The sequence below is a fragment of the Plectropomus leopardus genome, chromosome 10, assembly GCF_026936395.1.
Source record: "Plectropomus leopardus strain MGB_pleo_1.0 chromosome 10, ASM2693639v1, whole genome shotgun sequence".
Lineage (NCBI taxonomy): Eukaryota > Metazoa > Chordata > Actinopteri > Perciformes > Serranidae > Plectropomus > Plectropomus leopardus.
In genome coordinates, this window is record NC_142185.1 from 5,489,486 (window position 1) to 5,510,849 (window position 21,364).

Consider the following 21,364-nt stretch of genomic DNA (forward strand, 5'->3'; position numbering starts at 1 on the left):
TCCGCCTTAGTTGTTAATTGTGTGTGTCAGTTATTTGGTGCTGGGCAGGTCGTGTACAGTGGGTTTATTGGGGGTGTTTCATTGAAAACAGCTGCCTGCTGCGCTAAAAACAAGCTTAAGTAGAAAACAAAACAGAAAATTTGCAAGTTGTAAAACAAAAATGAGCTGAAAGATGCAAATATGTTCAGCTGAAAACTAGCAGCAGTAGAGCTGGTTGGTGATTCTGCATGGCTTTATCACTACAAGCCTTTCACATTATGTCACCCATTATTAATAAGGTACTGTTAGGTAATTATGACAGGGGAGGGGGTGGAGCAAAAGTAGGGAGGCACTTCAGATATTTTCTGAAGCATTGATGAGGGAGCTGTTTTTCGTTTTGGCCTAATGGAGGGACATTGAACTTGAAATGGTCTTGTTTTGTATTTCTTTTAAATACCCTCAGGACCCCAAAACCCGCAAGTGGCTTTGAAAAACAACAATTTACATAATCAAACTATCTAACAAGCCGGAAACTGTGTAATATGTTACTTGCTCGTAATTTCCTCACTGATTAATCTGATTATATAAACTCTCTGGTATACATCTCAATCCCTGTCAGAATCCCAAAAATGATTACAAGGTCTCAGTCCAAATCATCTGCATCAAACATGCCCGTGGCATTCCAAAGAAACTCAATAAGTCCCTTGTTAAGCTAACTGCAGGTAACAGGTAACTGCTTGAAATCTGCCGTCCCTCCAAACCTTAAAGCCCCAGTGTGACATGCATCTTTAAAATTTTGAAGTGTTTGTTTGGAGAAGAACCAGACAGAAACAGCTAGTAACAGTTTTTGTGTTGCTTTCAGCCCATTTCATGTCAGTGATGTCAAAAGTATTGATTTTTTTTCCCGTTCAATCAATACTGAATATTTGAAACAGTTTTAATGCTCATTTGCCTCAAGATCCATACTATCACCCCTACTATCTGACCCTCTCCTCTTTCACACACCCTTGTGTAGCACCCCCATAGCTGCGCCTCCTCTCACTCCCTCACAGTGCTGTCTTCTCATCACTCTTTCATTCCATCTGGTTGCATATGGGCTTATAAAGTACGCTTTTTGTTTGTTTTTGACTTGCATTTTATATGTGTGACAATCTCAGAGGCTTTTGAATATGTGCACAACCTAAGAATAGGCTGTTGTTTTTATTCATGCAAAAAGCTTATAAATATTTTTAATGCATGCTGCAGTATGCAGATGTCAGTCTTGGTTAATTTAGCTTTGGAAAGGCTGACACACATTAACTGCTAACTAATGTTTTTTTTGTTGTTGTTTATATTTAAATTTTTTTAAAAAAAAAAAAAAAGCAGAACACAAGATGCCTTTTCTTTGAGACTGGCACTTCACTGGGCAAGTTTCCACTGAGTGATGTTCTGCATTTTCTCCTCTAACGATAACATTTCAAGAAGCATGGCGATAGATGTTAAAAACATTAGCAGCTTTATTTCTATTGCAGCACTCGCCGTCATTATTTCCAATCCAATGCCGCGTAGGCGTGTTATGTGAGCGATAATAAAAGGCAAGCCCCTTATAGGTGGGAGCGACCAGGTATGAGGATGTTTATTATTTCCAATAATGTTGCTATGAGGTTAAATGCTGACTAAGATGTAATGTTATAACCACAACATCCTGAGGATGTTTAGGTGATTTATAAAACAGTCCCACAATGTTACATGAGATCAAGGGAACAACATTTTCAAAGCAACATTCAGGACATGTTATTGAGGCCTGAGATTCTACAACATTTTTGAAATGTAATGTAAATTGTCATGTGTTACCATATGTTTTTTATATTAATAGAGAATGTTACCCTAACTTTAAGAAGAACATTCTGGGAACCAAAAGAAAGCATTACTAAAACATTGCATTGGTTTCATTGTACAATTCCCATAATTTTTTTAGAACCAAAGATAGTGAGCTTGGTTACTGCTGACTTCACTGTCTTTTCAGGGAATTCATTCAGCTGTTCTCCAAAAGAAAACTTGTCATTTTGTTCATGTTTTTTTTTTCTTTTTTTAAATTAAATTGTATGCTCTCAATGTCAGTTTTTCCAAAATGGTACGGCATATCATCATGCATATATCTGCAAGTTCTTGTATCAAAGTTAGAAAATCCAGTATTTTGGCATTATTCCATAGGACTGACCCCAGTTAAGATCCATGAGACTGAGGATTATCAGCATGCATTGCAATCCATTATGGTGTGTTTTTTATTACTGCCACTAGAAGTTGCCAAAGTCCTGAAATCTTTTTGTTAAATCTCACTCATAGACCATCCAGGTGTATTTGTCATATTGCATGCCTGGGCCTTTCAGCAAGGCAGAGACAACTCCATAAAACATCACCATGGACTAAACATAACAAACAGGTAGAAGACGAGGAACAATGATCTGTTTGCATGTTTGTGCTTTTTTTCTCCTGCTGAGGTCCACGTGTGTGTGCCTCTATGATTTGCTGAGTCATCATTTAATCTTTACCCAGTCACCACATTTACGTGTCACGCCTCCAAAGGGAGCTCTGCATTTCAACAGTCAGCAGTTTATGTTTTACAGTGAGCAGAACATGCTGCTCCATACGGTGTATATAGCAGATTTTTTTTCAGTGATATTATTTATAGTTAACACTGTCAGTTTGCATTTACAGAGCAAGATAGACGCTGCAGTGTGCCCATGAGCACTTAGAAGCATGTTCCCAGCTGGACCTCACACACTCATTTATAGCAAAGACCACACACACACACAAACACACACACACACACACAAAAAAAACATGCACATAAACACACTCAAACAGTACAGTACAGCACAACATTCCATCAGCGTCATAGACAGATAGCAGTGTCATTAATTGCATTTTACACCAGCTACACCAAGCGGACCTCCTAGGATAGGAAGAGGGATGTGACTCAGTCACTCCATAAAAAGAAAAAGGTGTCTGAAAAGGTCTTTATGCACAAAGGTTGCTGCAATTGGTAATTGTTCATTCTAGTTTAAATACTATGAATGCCGACTTTTAAAAGGCATCCCTGAGCAGAAGCTTTAAGATAGAAACAGCTGGCTTTATACTGAATTTTCACTCAATAGAGACCAACAATAAGAGAGGAGTGAAAAATGCATTATTGCATTCATCAGGTGGTCAGAAACATTACTCAGAATGTAGCTCTGAATGTGTGAAAACACAACTGTTTGCTAAAAAGTTGAATTGTATCAATCTAAAAGTTTTGTTTACAGCTTGTTTCTACTGCCCCAAGTGGCCAAAAAATCCACCTTACCTCATGTCTACATTCTATAAGTCAACTAAAGATGAAATACAGACCCTCACCATACACACTGAACCAACACATGCCTTACTTGAATGAAGAATTTCTAATGTCGTGAGATGCTTGCATGACTTTTTAGTGATATCAGTACAGAGATCGTGCCACTTTGGTACAGCTGACGTCAGTATTTTGTACTGAGTTGAGACGCCTTTCATAAGCTGTTTAACCCTCTTAAACCTGAGCAAATTGTATTTGTTATCTTTTTTAAACATGATTGGGGGGGTGGGGGGCATTAACTAAAACTGCATTAAAAAAACACAGACTTTGAAACAAGGGAACTGGAAGTGCTAACATGCTAACTCATTTCTGCGTTCTAGGACTCATTTCTGGAGCAATTGATCAAGTTAACATGCACATATGCAAATGACTGTGTTGCACAGCTCACATTAAGCAGTTGGAATTGGTCCATATCTAACAAGAAACCTCAGTGTGCGACCACACGTCATGCTCAAGGCTTAATAGGCCGTATAATGACATTTGCTCAGAATTTGCAGCTTAACTACAAACTGAAACCTTGTAAAAACAGAATCACTTCAACTGTCAACAGCACTTATCAATGATAATAAGCATCAATTAATCAATAAAATGAATGGACCTGGGTTTTTTTCCATGCACAAGACATCACTTTGCAAATTATTGACAAAATTGAATTTAAGAGATCAGTGAAATAGAAGTCATGAGGGACGTGAGTCATTTCCACATTGCGGTGCAGCCTCTCTGTGTGAGACAACTCCACACTGCCACTCACTGGTGTCCTGCAGTGGACCTGCACACCCAGCCCGCCCTGCAGCTGGAAGGATGTGACGTGACATGTGTGGCACAGATGAGAGGAGGATCAATGATAAAGTTTAAAGAGGGAGGGGGAGGCAGGCTGGGCGGGCAGCTCCACACAGCTGCTGTGGATTAGTCAGTCTGACACCTAGCAGATGTGTGTTCAAGCATCATGGCCTGCCAACGTCAGCATGCACGCTGAGCTCAAGCTCTGAACGTAGCACTGTTGGTTAGGATGAGAGGGAAGCACTCGGAGATAGCTTGTCACAAAAAGGGATGCTGTTTGGAAACAGCTGTGTGAGATCAGTTAGTTGGACCATTCATTTTTAACACACCTAAGCAGAGGGGGGCTGTTAACTTAATCATTAGGCCAATTAACCCTTTGAAACCTGTAACATCATCACTTTTAATTTCTTTCAAAAATATGGGGAAAAAAGCAATAAACAACTTGGCAAAAATGGTCCCGCAAATTGTGGGTAATTAGCAGATTTAAACAAAAGAAAAAAGCTAGGAGAAAATGCTTAGGGAAAAAAGAAAAAAAAAATCTGGAGAAAAACTATATATACTATTATCATAATTACATATTTATATATAATACAATTACATATAATTGTATTATAGAATTATTTCAATTTTTCAAGCAACTTTTAGGGTCTTTCTAGTTTGTTTTTAATTTTCTTTTTCTTTGTTTATTTTATTTTTATTTTTAAACTAATTTTCAAGTAATTTTCTTGTACTTTTTACTAATTTCTTTCTAGTTTTTGCCTCTTTCCTTCTTTTGTTGCTCATTGCCTTCTTCTCATGTTTTTTTTTTTACAGAAATCAAGTCAATTTGCTCAGGTTTCAAAGGGTTAACATGTCAAAATGACCACAAAAAAATCAAAGATGACAAAAAACGTCATCAGCAGGGGTGTAGCACCAAATTCTGGGCCATATGCATAAGTACCTTTTGTGGGCCCCCTGCCCATCCACTTGTTCTATTTTTCTCTCACACCTGTTGAATTGTTTGATTTTTTTTCTTTTACAGTCATTTTGCTGTCTTTCTCTTTTCATTCACTCTTTCTTTTCTTTCCATTTTTTTGGGGAAAGACATGACAGTGTTCGTTGGAGCATCAATAGCATAAGCAGTCTATTACTCGGCTCTAGCTGCATTTGAAAAGGGATCCTAATGCAGGGTTGGATTAACCCTTTGAAACCTGAAGCAACATCACTTTTCTTGTGCTGCACTCAGACAGCTTTCACAAGTATTTAAACCGTTGAACTCTGAACAAACTTGTGCAATTTCTTTCAAAAACAATTTGGTAAGAAATGTTCCACAAAATGCAAAAAGTGAGTAGATTTAGAAAATTAAATTTAAAATGCCAAGGAAAAATGTCAAAGGAAAAAAAGGTGGTGAAAAACTTTATTATAATTCAAATTAAAATTACATATTGAAAATGATATTACAGAGTTATATTATATATATATATATATATATATATATATATATATATATATATATATATATATATATATATATATATATATATATATATATATATATATATATATATATTAGGCACTTTATCAAGGTCATTTCCTCATTTTTATTTAAAAACAATTTTTTAGCTTATTTTTTTTCATTTTCAGGTCTTTTTTTTTTGCACCTAATTTCTTGCTAATTTTTGTGTTGCATTTTCTTCGTTGGTCATTGCCCTCCTCTGATGTTTTTGAAAGAAATCAAGCCACTTTCAAAGGGTTAAACCATTTTGTACCTTTAAGGGGTTAGAGGGGCCCCAGAGAAATTTTTTTTTTGTGAATTTTTTCCTGCGCTCAGTCTTTTGACAGATTTATTTAGCCAATTGCAATGTACTTATGGCACAAATTACATAACTTTTTATTCCAGGGACTGCTCCCATCAGGGGCCCCCACTATGACGCCCCATGGTTTTTAGCTGCAACCAGCAGCTTTGTATGATGCTCTGTCAGTTGATCGACAGAACTTTTCCCCTTCTTTGGCAGCCACAGTTTTCGCCCTAACAAGTCTGTGAAGGTGTGGCTGAAAATGGGGATGGCAGTGTTAAGTGACCTATCGCAAACCAGCACATAACTTCTAAATGGACCCACAGACTTACCAAAAAAAATTATGAAAAGACTGCCTGTGAGGCAAAGGACAGCTGGATAACTCATGTCCAATTGGCCAAAAGGGGCAACACATGTATGCATGCATGTACGTGGTTGCAGCTATTGTGAATTTGCACATGTTCAGTTAAAAGAGAACATTGGAGCAGTAGTTCAGAGACCTTTCTGAAAAATGTTCCAACCTTCCAGACATCTGTGCCGCATCATGGAAAAAAAGACCCAAAAGCTGGACGGAGTGCAGTAGTCATAAAACAAACTAATGCTGATTTATATTGTATGTCCCCCAAAAAATCCTTTGTTAAGAATCCTCCTGATGCAGCTCTGCCAATAACAACTTAGATATTAGCTTCCACAGGGGGCTGTTGCATTGTACAAAGGCTGGTAGTAAATTATTTGAAAATATTTCAAACACATGAAATCTGGAACGCACACAAAGTGTCTTCTCACTTTTGAACAAGTCCTTTTGCATCATAGCAATGGGTTACACGCGAACATCAAACTGTGTGTAGGTAGTAGCTCCTGAGATTTAACTCCAGTGTAATTTCATAATGTTCTGACTTCACAATAAATTTTGCATTAAATCCCACATGCACACACATTGCATAAAGACACAGCTGGATTCCTCTGTCCCCATTTGCACAGTCGTGTAGGACAAAAGGAAGATTAACGGCTCACACCTGGTTCACTAAAACAGTGCAGCCCACTGACACCACCACCCACTCCACCTCTTTTGTCCAATGGAATAAAAAAAAACTCCTAGTTCTCCTGATTCTTCTGGCCTGCAGTGTGGAAAACACTCTCTTCACACTTTTCCACTCATGCACTGCTCTCAGAGAGGGTGTGGTTTTGGGCTACTGCTGCAGTGGAAACATCTACCCATCCAACTACTCTTCTTTAGCGCTCACATGTGGGTGTGGAGATTTTAAACATTTGGATGTGACTGCACCATTACCAACTATTTCCCCATCACCAGATCATTCCAGAAAAAAATGCACAAAAATGAGCTATTGGAAGATGATCAGCAACATTTTTGCATTCCCTGACATGTCATATGACATATAGTAGCTTTCGATTGATGACATAAATAATCTGTTGCTGCTTAAATTACAAAAAAATTCTAGCTTCTACCATGAAAAGTACACCACAAGTTTTGTGGCAGGTTCAGAGCTCTAACACGGATCTGGATCAAAGCTTTAGATTCTAGAGGGATTTTAGTTTTCTCTCACCACAATAGTTTCTAATTAAACTTTGCAAAACTGAGAAAGTCAGACAGAATCGAAGCATTTTAAGCATTTTTTAGAGAAAAAAGAGAGAAAGAGAGAAAAAGAGAGCACACACGCCCCTCTCTGCTCACATGCATCGCACATAACATTGCTGAGGTCTCTAACTGCGGCTCACCTCTTGCCCTTGCAGCAGTCTCACCACTTAAGTATAGGTTCCAGTCATGCTGCGAAACTCTTGCTCTCTGATATTTATGACCTATAAGCCAAAAACTCTGTGCAGCCCTGTGATTATGACACTCATCATAAGCTCACAAGTTACGACTAGAGACTATGGTCATAGTGCAATCAAGGTCAATCTGTAAAATGACAAATAAAACAAGTGAGCAGAAATTTCACTCTGCAAGATAAATCATCTTGAGATAATCACAGATTCAGAACTTACCCTGAGCTGAAGTACCTGTACTCCACTCTATTTGTTTTTGAAGAAAAAAAGGAATAACAAGTTATGAAAAAAGACTTTTGGTCATTATCCTGGTAAATTCCCCTTGCTGGCTTTTCCAGCACCTCCCTGAGGAAGGCGCCTGAGCAGATCTGTGATAAGGTCACTGATAAGAGAGAGGGGTCCTGAGTGAGGGGAGGAAATGGTTGAGACAGAAAGAGACAGACACCCTCCCGGTCTCAAACCAGAGGAGCTGTGGTACTGAGTTCAAGGCTGGGATGGGACAAACTTCCAAACTTCTGGAGTTCTGCCACCTCTCCCTTTCTCCTCCCACTTTCTGAAGAGAGGAGGAAAAAATAAAAAAAAAAGGAAGAGAGGGGGGTGAGAAGAGGAGAGGGTGAGCGGGTAGTAAATGAAAACCAGACACATAGCCCTGTTTGGTCTGGACGTGAGCAGTGGGGAGGATGATGTCACAAATCTGGAGCGGGATTTTCTCCTTACCTTTTCCTACGCTCTGCCGTTTCTCCCTCCACCTCTGTGGGTCCTTTTTTCTTACATAGCAGCTGTTGCTGGATATTCATTGTTACTTTAAAATGACACCTTAGTGAAGCATAGCATAGTCTGAGTAACTGTGATACATTAGTTAAGTAATTCAGTTTAAAGATGGTTAATTACTGCAACCCAATCGCAAGACAAAACGCTGGCATTGTACGTTTCTGCAAACAACAGATAAGTGACATCTTTCATTTGTTATGTAGCAGATCCGTTGAAACTTTCCAACAACGCTGTGGTTAATATGTGGTTATGTTTAGGCACAAAAGCCAGGAAAAGAGGAAAAGATTATGTTTTGGCTGAAAATATCTATCACAGAAGCCGCCAGCAATGTGGTGACAGGTCACTGAAAAAGCATGGAGGGATTGTAAAAAAAAAAAAAAAGGCGTAGAGAGGTTGCTAACCAGCACCCATGTTCAGTGGTTGAAATGCTACCGGATATCAGTGATTGTTCACTAAAAAACACCCATGTTCTGCAGCACAAACGCTGCCGGAAAAGCATGAAGGGATCCCTAAAAAAACATTTGGCAGCACAAAGGCCTCTGAAAAAGCATAGAGAGGTTGCTTACCAACATCCACGTTCACTGGCACAAATGCCGCTGGAAACCAATGACTGGTTGCTAAAAAAACACCCATATAAAGCACCGGAAAAGTGCTGAAGGGTCATCTAGAAACATTTATGTCCTGCCTCACAAATGCCACTGAAAGAGCAGTGACAAGTCACTAAAAACGTGCATGTACTACAGCACAAATGTCACTGGAAAGGTGTGGGGGATCACTAAAAAAGGCCAAGGTTTGGTGGAACAAAGGCCTTAATCAAAGCATAGAGAGGCTGTTAACCAACCCCCATGTTCAGCAGCACAAATGCCATCAGAAAAGTGGCGACAGGTTGCTAAAAAATACCCAACATTGGTGGCACAAAAGCTGCTGCAAAACCACTGAGTCACCTAAAATCCCTAACGTTCTGCAACACAAAAGCCACCGGAAAAGCTGTGACAGTTTGCTAAAAAACATGTTCTGCAGCTACTGGAAAAACAGAGGGATTGCTAAAAAATACACATTTAATGGCACAAAGGCCTCTAGAAAAACATAAGGTTTGCTAAAAACACCCACTTTCACAGAGGGGTCACTAAAATGCGTACATGTTCAGCAACAGAAATGCAACTGGAAATGTGGTGAGATTAAGCAGACAGGTCACTGAAAACATGTTGGTCTTGCGCAGCAAAGCAGTCTTCCCGTCTCGTACCATCCACCATCCCCTCCACCTCCTAGTGACAAAATCAGCTCATATATGACATAATTTTAAAAGTTGATATGATAGGTATGAAACTTCCAAATGTAAGGTATCCAGGGTTTGTAGAAATGTACAACGCTAACATTTTCTTTTTGTCATCTATGCTGATTAATAATTGATTACATACTGTGTCAATTTACATCCCATTGTCTCATCAGCTGATAAATTTGATCTATGGGACAATCTGTGAAGTCTCCGCAAATTTAACAAATGGACCCACAAATCTCAAAGGAATGTGCAAGACAGCGCTCTGGCAGAAGTTGAAATGTGAGTAAGGACTAAGAATAAGAAATGACAGAGTGCCATGAATGTAATTGACCCACAACAATTAAATAAGCATTCAGCAAACACAGCCTATTACATTACTTATGAGTTCATTTATATTACCAACATGCTCACACAGCCAAACACTGCAGCATACATGGGCCTTGTTTATGTGTAGCTATTGGAAAAAACATGTTAACTTATATGTTTGTAGGAGTTCAGGAGAGACTATATCTGTGTCATAACTGCATACTATACACAAACCTTGTTTTTCTTAATGTAGTGTATTCACACTGGGAAAAATGGCTTAAAAAAGGATACCTCCAGCAGTTCCAGCATGTATACTAAAATTGTTCAGTTTTGAGTGGGTTGCTGTGAGAGGAAGCTTCTGCTATAGAATGCAAAACAACAGAAAATTAAAAATAATTTTATATTTATTTTGATATGTTCCATGCTGACAATGGATTGATGACAGTATCACATGAAAGTTGTTGCTCGTGGTGATAAACCCACAGTTGAATTATCACTGCACCATGCAGTTCCCTTTAGGCAAGGCAAGGCAGCTTTATTTGCATAGCACATTACATACAACAGGGTAATCCAAAGTGCTTTACAGAGCAATAAAATAAAAAACATAATAGGAGATACAGATTTACAGTAAAAGAGTAAAGAGATAAGATATAAACATAAAATTAGCTCAACAAAACTTTAAGCCTCTTTGAGCTTTTTGTTTTGGTTTCCTGGGCTGCAAATTTGCTGTTACTAACCTTGTTTAGCCACAGTGGGGTGCTGTTTGCAGTGCTAAAGCCTTGATGAACATATTGCGCCCTACCCCCCAGCACCAAACAGCAGACAAAGTTAGCTACTGCCTGTTGAACCAACACGATCTCATCCCAAGTTGTCACAAATCACCACTTTGCAGTGGATTTCTGTGTTAATATAGGTAGCTCTAGGTACACTGCACATAGTTATGTTTAAGCAACAAAAGCACATGGCAATTAACACCATAACCACAATGAATGCGCATACTGGCACAAATGGTTACGATTAGGGGAAGGAGGCACATGGAAAGGTGTAGAAAAAAACCCATCACATTCAGATCAGAGGACAACACCAGACTCCCACATAAAAGTCTTGTTGGACCCATCCACCGCCCCTCCCGCCTACTCCAAAGGGTGCACTCATGCTCCTTATGTGCTGTGGCTCAGAGGTAGAGTGGGTCGTCCTCTAATCAGAATGTCAGCAGTTTGATCCCCAGCATCCGGACAACATGTCAAATTATCCTTGGGCAAGATACTGAACCCCAAATTGCTACGGATGCTGCATCATCGGTGCGTGAGTGTGTATGAATGGTTACTGAGTAGAAGGTGGCACCTTGTACCGTATCCTCAGCGTGTGAATGTGTGTGTGAATGGGTGAATGTGACATGTAGTGTTAAAGCGTTTTGAGTGGTCACTAAGACTAGAAAAGCGCTATACAAGAATAGTCCATTTACCATTTACCATATTAATATCGTCTTGTCGGGTTTCATGCTGACGCAACAGGTTCAGTCTGGCCGCATTCTTGAGGTGCCATCCGGCCATAATAACACCATGGTTGGTCCTGTCAAGCGGTGTTTCACGCAGACACAAAATATGGCTTTAGGCATCATGGTTTTACACCATGTTGAGCATGCTCTACTGTGAAGTTAAAAAAAACATTGATTTAAGCTTTAAAATGTTTTGCTCATACTTTTGAAATTCTTCATTTTTAAAATGGCATTGTTCCAAAGTCATAATTTGTCTGCTGTATTCATGTGCATACCTTGTGCATATAATATCCACCTCAACACAAAACACAAACTGTATATTTTATGGTATAAAAATGTATGGACAGTATGGAATCCTTATTATATTTACTTGTACTTATTATATGTAAAGTGGACTTCACGCTTACAGCATATGTCAACAGGAAAGGAACCCTCTGTAGCATTTTGCTGTTGAAGTTCAGGCCAAATAAAAGCGAGGATTGCTACAGCATTTTTCTGTCAGTGAGTTAAAACAGACTTTGGTCCCAAAGGTCAGTATGCTGTGAAATCAACTTCCTCACATCAGTGTGAATAAAAGTTGAAAGCTGAGTTCTAACAGAGAGGAGAGAGAGACAGCCCAGTACCCAAAAGACAATCTTGGCATTGAATATTTCTGCAAACCACAGATGCATTACATTTGCACATTTTATGCATATCGTATCAACTACATATCATAGCATTTCTAGAGTGACGTAGTACATTAGCTTACTTTTTCATCAAAGGCTGGACGCCTTCCAAGCTGCAGATCTCTACAGACTGCTGTTTGAGACCAACAAACACCTAAACCTACTTTAATTTAGTAAGTCATCGCTGTGTTTCCGTTCCCTTTTAGGCTCCAAACGTGGGTGTTTTAAGCGACCTGTTGCTGTTTTTCCTACGGAAGACAGTGTCATGAAAAGCGTCTATTATTACCCAGCTTTTTTTTTTCAAGCAAGGGTGCAGTGGGGATAGTGCTGCAAAAAGTTGTTATTTTTAACAAGACACCATTGCTGCTCCAGCGGAGATAGTACCAACAAACGTAATTGCTATAGTGAGATGTTGCAGTTTTTCAGCAGGGATAATGCCAAAAAAGTTTTTTTTATCTAAACCATGTTGCTTTTCTAGCAGGTAGAGTACCACGAAAAGCAGTTTTTTGTTGTGTGATGTGACTGTTTTTCCAGGGGGGATAGTGCCACAAGAATCAGTTGTTTATACTGAGATGTTGCAGTTTTTTCAATGGGGATAGTGTCTTGAAATGCTATTGTTCTTACCAAAACGTCACTGATTTTCTAGAGGGCATTGTATCCCCAGCACTAGGTATTTTAAGCCAAAACTTGATCTTTTCCTAACCATAACCAAGTAGTTTTTGTTCATAAACCTAACCATATGTTAACCACAGCATTGTAGAAATGTTAAGTTTTAACACATCAACTACATAATAACTTACAAAGGTAATGCATCTGTGGTTTGCAGACACGTACAATGCCAACATTTTTTCCAGTCATTGGGTTCCCCAGAACCATCTCTGCATTTGTACAGTATTTCTTACATGCTTAGAAGAGGGTCCAAAGTGCACCATATGGAAGTATTTATAACTCTGGCCCATTGCATCCATGTTCTGTTGTCTGTGGGTCATTACTCACACCACCAATATTTCCTGCAAGGCTTTGCACTGTTATTGTGATGCTAGGCAACCAGTGTTGTAATATTCATCGAGTTACAAGCTGTTGTATTCTCTCAAAGAAAATGTGATAAGCTGCTAGATTTGTCAATTATGGTGAAAAATTAAAATGCTTCTTTAAGGACGAGGAACTAAATTTGGCCTTTTGTATCAAAATTAAAGATCAGTTTATAGGATGTTAATGTTTGTTGTGAGTTGGGATCAAAGCAAGAATCAGGCAGATCGACTAAATCCAAGTATTCCGTCATCATTTAGGAAACATGTCTTAGATGCGTAAATTCCCTTGTGGGTGTGTATTAACCTAACACAGACCTCAAAATCAAAACCTTTCACATTCACACTGTGACAAGGCCTACTAATTATATTGTTGGGTGATGTTAGTGTCAAGCTCACATCTTTCAACAATTGGCCAATATGTCAAGGCGAGGCAGAGTTGACATCTGTAGTGAAGGGATTCTGTGATGCATGCCACCAAGGTGACTTCATGTGGGTGGATGAAAGTGCAGCTTGTTTCCTGTGATGCTTTAAAAGGCTGCCCTTGCTCTTGTTTCTCTTATTAATAACTGTCAGCTTTCATAACACAGACAGGTATGCAACACAGGATTGATGCAAAGCACTCAACTTTTCTGACTTTAAAGATAAATACTAGTATAAATGGACATTTTCTTTAACATCTAGATGATGTATTAGGGTGTGGCAGTAATGTCACAAGGTTCCTACAGTATGTGGAAATTATGAAAAGCACAGGAAATGTGTCCTTAAGCTCTATAAAACTGTGAATACTCACTCTCTGTTTATTCTATTCTCAAATAAAAGCATGAGACTCCCCTCCACATAACTGGACTATTCTGGTTTCTGGAAGTTGCTTTCCTCGCCTGTGAAGACGTTCACATTAGGAACAAATGCTTCACTGGCCAGTTTGAGGAAAATGCAAGTGTTGATTCCACCAACACACTTATTTCCATCGCAGCATAAGCAAATAAACGGGTGGAGATGGATTGGCCTTACCTCACTCCAACCGTGTCTGATGAGGAAAGTATTAATAGTCACAGTAACAGTAGATGCTCAACCGAAGGAGGTGCAAAAGAGGGAGAATAACACTTGGCAGTTATATTATTTTTTACCTTTTTAAAGCTGCCTTCCTTCAGCTATGACACAACACAAGCAGTCATATGTGTCCCATTAGAAATATATGGGGCATATAAGGATGATCTGCCTAGGAGCATTGCACTGACAACAGTACTTTCTATCCTTCACTGTTTTCAGGTTTTGGAAGTGTGCACAAGTCATTGATTTTTGGTCACAATTTCCAATTTCCAGTTCTGTCTTTTCTTTTAAGATTTCTTAACAGATGGGTTTAATCATAGTCCATCCTCTAAACTGATGTTAACCCACTAAAACCTGGAGGGATTTCATGTTTCTTGTGCTGCTTTCAGACACCTTTCACAAGTATTTAAACCTTTGAACCCTGAACAAATTGGTGCAATTTCCTCCAAAAACACGGGGAAAAAGGGAAATAGCAACATGGCAAGAAATGTCCACTTTGTAAGAAATTAGTAGATTTTTTTTTGCTCAAGATTTTTTAAAAGATGGTGAAAAAGATGTAGGGAAAAGTGTTTCTAATGTTTCTAATTACATTGTTAAAATTATTTAGCATTATTATTATAATTTTTAAGCAATCTTTCCATGTCATTTTCTTCTTTTTCTTTTTTCGCTTAACTTTCTTTTCTTTTATAGCTAATTTTGGATAATTTTCTTGTACTTTTTACTGATCTCTATTAATTAGTTTTGGGGTAATTTCTTGTTAATTGCTTATTGCCTCATTGGGGGTGTGTTGTCTCTCTTGTTGTATCTTTATATACAGTCTATGGGTTCAACATTGTTCTAAAAGATATCCTGTGCCTTTTTTTAATGAATGGCTTGCTAATTTCTGATTTATAGTCTGATTTGTGTTTTGCCACAACCTTTATTTCCTTTTGTAGCGTCCCCTAGTAGAGTATCTGAACAAACCTTTTGGGGTAGGTTTCAGGTGCTTGTGTGGACATATCCTGCAAATTTTGTGATGATTGGCATAACAGTTGTGGAGTTACATGAATAAATGAGCTCAGCCGAGCCCCTTTAAAGTTCAGTGTCTCCTACTCTGACTAAAGGGATGCTGACTGTGGCTATACTGAAAAGTTCTGTAAATTGCTGAGATGTTATTAGTCCAGTTTTATTTAGTAAAGCAGATGCATTCCCTGTACCAGTGATGCATGTTGTATTTCTCCAAGACTTGACATTTTGTATGTTTGAGGTCATACACTTACTGCGTATCAATTAAGTACAAAAAGAAAGGTAAGGTTCCTCAGAAGGTCTGAGTTCCACTTGACAGCATGACTGAATCACAGTCAGCATGTGAGAAAAATGAGAATATGTGCATACTGACCTTAAGCATGGATGAGTTAACAAAGTTCAGGCTAGGAGGTCAGATGCCAAACATTAAGTTTAGACCAGGTTCAAAAGTACACCAGAGGTCTGCTGAGAATTAGAATGAAAGCCAGCGATATGCCTGCCGAGGTGATCTGCTTTTTCTTTTGAGCGGGATCACATAAGCATTAATGTTCAGTCTCTTCTGAAGGTGCAAACATGTGGTGCTTCAGACACTGCACAGCCCACCAGTCAGCCTCAATCCAACAACATAGACTACATTGCTTCTAATAACCGTTTGGGTAATCACACTGCTCTGTTGTGTTTGACAAAATACCAGTAACATGGATGGCTGAAACAAAGAGTCACAGGCAAATCTTTTCTGTGGTTTACATATTCCTGTATGGTATAATGTTGACTGGCACATGTGCTGTACTTTCCACTTTCTGAATGAGTTAGACTCAGTACCACCCTATGACTCATGATTAAACAAGCATTTTTTTTGTGTTATTTTACTCAAGGATCTATGGTCTTGTCTACAATGAAGTGGAAGTGGTAGTAGCACTGTAGTAATACATAATGTTCTAATCAATTCAGCATAAGTAAGTAAAGACAATGGAAGTGCACAAAATCCCATGTGATTTCAAGTGTCTTTAAGGTGACTTAATAGTAGAATTTTCACTATAAGCTAGCAGAGAGGGTGGGACTTTGAGTTTCTCTTTTGTCCTTCCAGCAGGTGGCCATATCAAAAACCCAAGCTACTGTTCATTTCCTGAAGTAGGATATGGCGATCACATCTGGACATACAAGCCCAGGCATCAGTCTAAATATGGAACTTATCTAAAGACAATTCTGTTGAGCCCTGACTTGAATAAGTGGAAAGATTATAGGCTTCGTTCGTCCAGAGTAAAATGCTGAGTAATCGCTCCTAGTTTGCTCGGCAGGGTGATGGAGGCCAAGCTTGTGCTTAAGAAGCTTTTTGTTGTTTGAGGGGCAATCTGAGCTTGGTGCTGAAGCAGTAATTTCCCCTCATAGGGTTTATGGATGTTATTTCTTTAAATATTAATGAGTTATTCTAGGTTTATACACTGAAGGGTCTTTCACAAGAGTAGAACTGAATGTACCGCTATGAGCTTTTAATAGTGCCAAATAAAAATAGAATAACACTTGATTAAAGTACATAAGCAAGTGCCCTATGACTTTTGTTCTTTAGCACATTTGAAATGTAGTTATTGCATTGTACCTTGCATATCTGGGCCGTTGTCTGCTTTGTCCTGTACAAATTCTTGTGGTCAGCAGTGAAACATGAACATGATGTTTTAAACAACAAATTTGTGTTGGAATCGTCAGTAGGAGACCTAGTTAACTGTTAGCGGAGAGCTAGTTAGCCCTTAGCTGTTAGCAGCTGGTTTGCTGCAGAGTTCTGCAGCGGGAGCTCACAGCTAACACTAAAGCTAATTTCAATGCACTGTTTGGCCACAAATTGGGAATTTGTGAACAGGAAGTGGGCGTCATACTGTGTCGTGTTTTGCAGAAATGGAGGCTGAAAAACGTGATCAAACTGTACAACTAACCAGCATTGACTGACCATGAACCAATATTCTGTGTTACTGTGTTGCGTATTTCTCGCCTCGAACGTTTTCGGAAACATTTTTTTTAACTTACTGTAGTTTCGCTGTAAATCAAGACATTTCATTGCCAGCTGGCCACGATATTGTTTTCTGATTTGAAACAGACTGGCATTACATCACCCACCAATGGGAGCATTTTTTGGTCCAGTGCAAAGCGGTGCATTCAGATAGATCTCTTGAGCAAAAGCGAATGCAACACCCCTTTTCCTTTGTTTTCTTTTGTTGTGTTATTTCAAAAGTGTTTGCATCATTCTACTTCGTGCAACCTGGTTTCAAAACTTTCCAGCAATTAAATACTTTCTTATATATATATATTCTAGAATATATATTATTCTTTTTCATGTAGTTGCTGATGTGCTGATGGACAGCACAAGAGGAAAGAAACACATTTCACTAAGCTGCCACAATTTGTAAAAAATAAATATTCATTGCGGAATCCTGTATGAATCAATAGTGACATTCATGTTTCCTATTGTAAAATCCTCTCCCTTGGATGTCTTTCATAAAAATGAATGCACGCAGGGTGAGACAGCAGTCTGTGGTTTTTCTTTAATGAGAGCACAGCTCCCGATTCTGAGCGCAAAAAGAGCAAATCATTGTGTCAAAGTAACTGCATTCTAGGCATAAAACCGCATATTTAAAAATCTGCATATTTCTCTTAACAAGACTGTCCACAGAGTTGTCGAGATCTCTTACTAAGTTTCTCTTCATGATGTTACTCAGGGCTGCTAACCCCATTAGGCAGAACATACAGAATTGGATGTAGCTCATAACTCCGACAGAGGCACCAGATGTGTGCTTGTGTGTGTGTGTGTGTGTGTGTGTGTGTGTGTGTGTGTTCAGGTGTTAAAGTGCTTACAGATGACAGTGGTAGGGAGAGCAGAGTGGGAATGAGGGCGGAAGGCAGTACACACTGGTCCTCCCCAAGCGAGGAAATAGAAACTTATCTCTCCTGCCATCCAGGCATTTCTCGAAAACCCCCCATCCCCCCTTTTTTTTTAGCAATCTCTGCTGTTCCTCTCTTGTTGTGTCCTAATGTTTGTGTTTGTGTACAAGCTCTACTGTGGTGCATGAGTATTTTGCTTCTCTTGTGTAAACCAATTTGAGTTTTAGACTGTTAAAATAACAACATTTTTGTCAAGTGAGGTCATTTTGGCCAGACTTTGGGTCTTGGCTTTAGGGTTGAAAATAGAATTATGATAAGATGTTTATGAAGGGTCGACAGTAGCACTGTCATTACAAATTTAAAACTCTGACTTTAGATTGATACCATTACTTTTTAAAAAAAAAAAAACCTTCTTTTTTTTAACACATTAAAGGGGCACTACACATATTTTCATTCAAATTCATACATGCTATTCTTATGGTCGAAACAAGTCTAAAATATGAGCTAACATGAATAACTCTCTCCCAAATCGAAAAATGAAAGTGCTAAAACACAAATATGTGATGTCATCAAATATAAAGTGTGAAATATACAGTTACATTTCCTGTTAACTCTTTGTACATTTACTGAGGCGTGCGGACTGACATCTACTGTGTGTAATATAATGACCATTGACAAGAACCCCCATACAAGGGTTGTATGGGGTTGTATGGGGGTGCAAACTGTTCCTTTGAAGTTAGGGAAAGCATTTAGTCAGTCATGGTCCTGACAAGTTTGGTCAACTGTCTGTGTTGGTGCTTTGTTATGTATAGTTTAGGTTATTGCATTCTATGTGTATAGCCCTCCATACACAGAGATCGCGCTATAGGGCAGCTTCTGAGCCCCGTCTTTATGCCTCCTTTGCTATTTTACACAGAACCAAACTACAGCAGCATTTTGCTGCTCCAGACAGCATGCCGGCATTGCGGAACCTAAACAAAGTAAGAGGCATGATGTTAAACACAAGAGCATCGGCCCCTCAACGATTGCATAGCATGGCGCTAACAACCGTTTACTGTCCCTGTTATGGCACCTGGTCTCTTGCTCTGAGGAGAAGGACCTAATTTTATCCTAATTTACAGACATTTTCGGCTGCTTTTCTTTTGTTTGAGTTAGCTGCTCACTGCTACTAGCTGCTTTTTAAATGTCCTGCGATGGGTCGCAGGCTACACGTCATCAATATGTCACATCCATCCTGCCTGTGGTCCCATCCTGCTGGTGGTGGTTTTTATACAGATGCCATTACCTCTCTGTCCCTCTATTCCGCATTCAAACTTATGATGCGTTCCATTTCATGTCGTTTTTTCCGACTTGTGATTCTGATTTGGCTACATGCCGATTCATGGATGAAGGTAGCTAACAGAGACAGGAGAAGTAGGTGTAGTAGGCTACTACATGCTTGTAAAGACATTTATCAAACAAAGATCAACTGAATGAAAATGTCACTACAAAATTGTTATAGCACATCTAACAACACAAACACTACATGACAGTAAAACCTGATGAATGGGTAATTCTACGTACCATTTACCGTGTACACCACCATGTTGACATGGCATTCAACCAACATGTGCTGTGTTCGAAATCATCCACTCATTCACTCACTCCCTATCCACTACATCATGTATATGATGTAGTGAACTACATCATATACACGATGTAGGGAACGACGACGGGAGGAGAATTCGGACACTACACGGTAATTTCCTGAATGTGGTTGCGTCAGCAGATGCGCCATGGTTATTCAACTATAAATACCATCATACTAAAAAATACAAATGTAATGTTCAATCAGGAATGACGAATATGAATTCTGAAATTTCTTTTATTGATGAATATGCACCACTAGAATATATCCCATCCATGCAGAGCCGCATTTCTTCGGCCGGAGAACAGCTGGTTGTGCTTAACACGAAGCTTAATAAGCTTCTCAACATCTTCATCAGTCCATTGGAACAAGAAACAGAAAAGCATTTATTTTTCTAACACACCGCCAATTGGGAAAAGAGAACAAAACGCTATGATCAGATGTGAGCGGGTGTGCGGGTGTCTGCTCCTAGCTAGAGCTGCAACTACCGGCAAGCCCTAGCATTAGCCTTAGCGTTAGCGTTAGCTCGCAGATACAAATAACAAACCGGATGCTTCTCCACCAACAAATCCGCTCGTTATGACAATTCGCAACCCTTAAAAGGCATTGTGGGATACGGAGCACAAAGTAGGGTACATTGCTTGTTCACTCAATTTTGCGGTGCATTGTGGGTGTTTTCTCGTCCACTACATAGTGGATGAAATTAATCGCGGAGAATTCGAACAACACTACAAAATGGCGAACACACTATAGCTGTGTCCCAATTCAGGGTCTGCATCCTTCTGAGGACCCAGCCTACGCAGCCTTCGGAGGCGACTCCTTCGGAGGCACCTCCGGAGGATTTCCTGGTTGCGTCACCAGATGTTCCCGCCCTTACCCCCACATCAGCTGATTCCTGCTGTCAAGGCCAGCGAGAGAGAGAGAGACACTAAAGCAAAGAAATTATTGTATTTTTAAAATTTACTTTTTATTTAAATTTTGCTGGAGGAGGAGGACAAGCGCCTCTGTCCGCGTCGGAAGCTGATTTTTCGCGCAGTAGAGCCTCCGTCAGGGGACGGAGCTCTCCGCTGCTGCGGGCGGAGCTCTCCTCTGCTGCGGGCAGCACAGCGGGGCTGCTAGGTGGCTACATGTTAGCATTACTAACGTCACGTATTATGAATGAAATTATGAGATTTTAATGTCCCTCTAAGTTTAACATATCTGGCGTTTGATTTTCAAATGAGTAAAAACCCACATTAAGTTAAATCAACGCTCCGATCTCCGCTCTGTGCCGCCATTATTTTTGAAGATCGCGGGCGCGCAAGGAATCTTGGGAAATGGAGGCCGCGAAGGATAGTAGCGATGTGTCCTCCAAACAGAGGGAAAAGAAGGCCGCATTTGTGGGCTGCGAAAGGAGGAGCCTTCGACTTGTGACCAAATGGGACAGCCTTCGCGCAGCGCTGTGACGTAATCGGCCTTCGAATGCAGCCTCCGAAGGATGCAGACCCTGAATTGGGACACAGCTTATATAGTGCACTACATCCGTGATAGGGGGTGATTTCGAACACAGCCATGGTCTACATGGATCTTGCC

The 21,364-nt window shown here is 39.6% G+C and overlaps 2 protein-coding genes across 3 annotated transcripts in view; one reads left to right on the top strand and one right to left on the bottom strand.

Moving 5' to 3' along the window:
* LOC148188464 (collagen alpha-3(VI) chain-like) overlaps window positions 1–8,165 on the bottom strand; it is a 34,883-nt gene extending 26,718 nt beyond the window's left edge. The window contains exon 1 of the mRNA XM_088082898.1: window positions 7,909–8,165. The gene's annotated coding sequence lies outside the window, so the exon portion shown is untranslated. The remainder of the gene's footprint in view (window positions 1–7,908) is intronic.
* The window catches only part of mlphb (melanophilin b), a 110,969-nt gene that overhangs the window by 6,365 nt on the left and 83,240 nt on the right, over window positions 1–21,364 (top strand). The gene's annotated exons all lie outside the window — the stretch shown is intronic.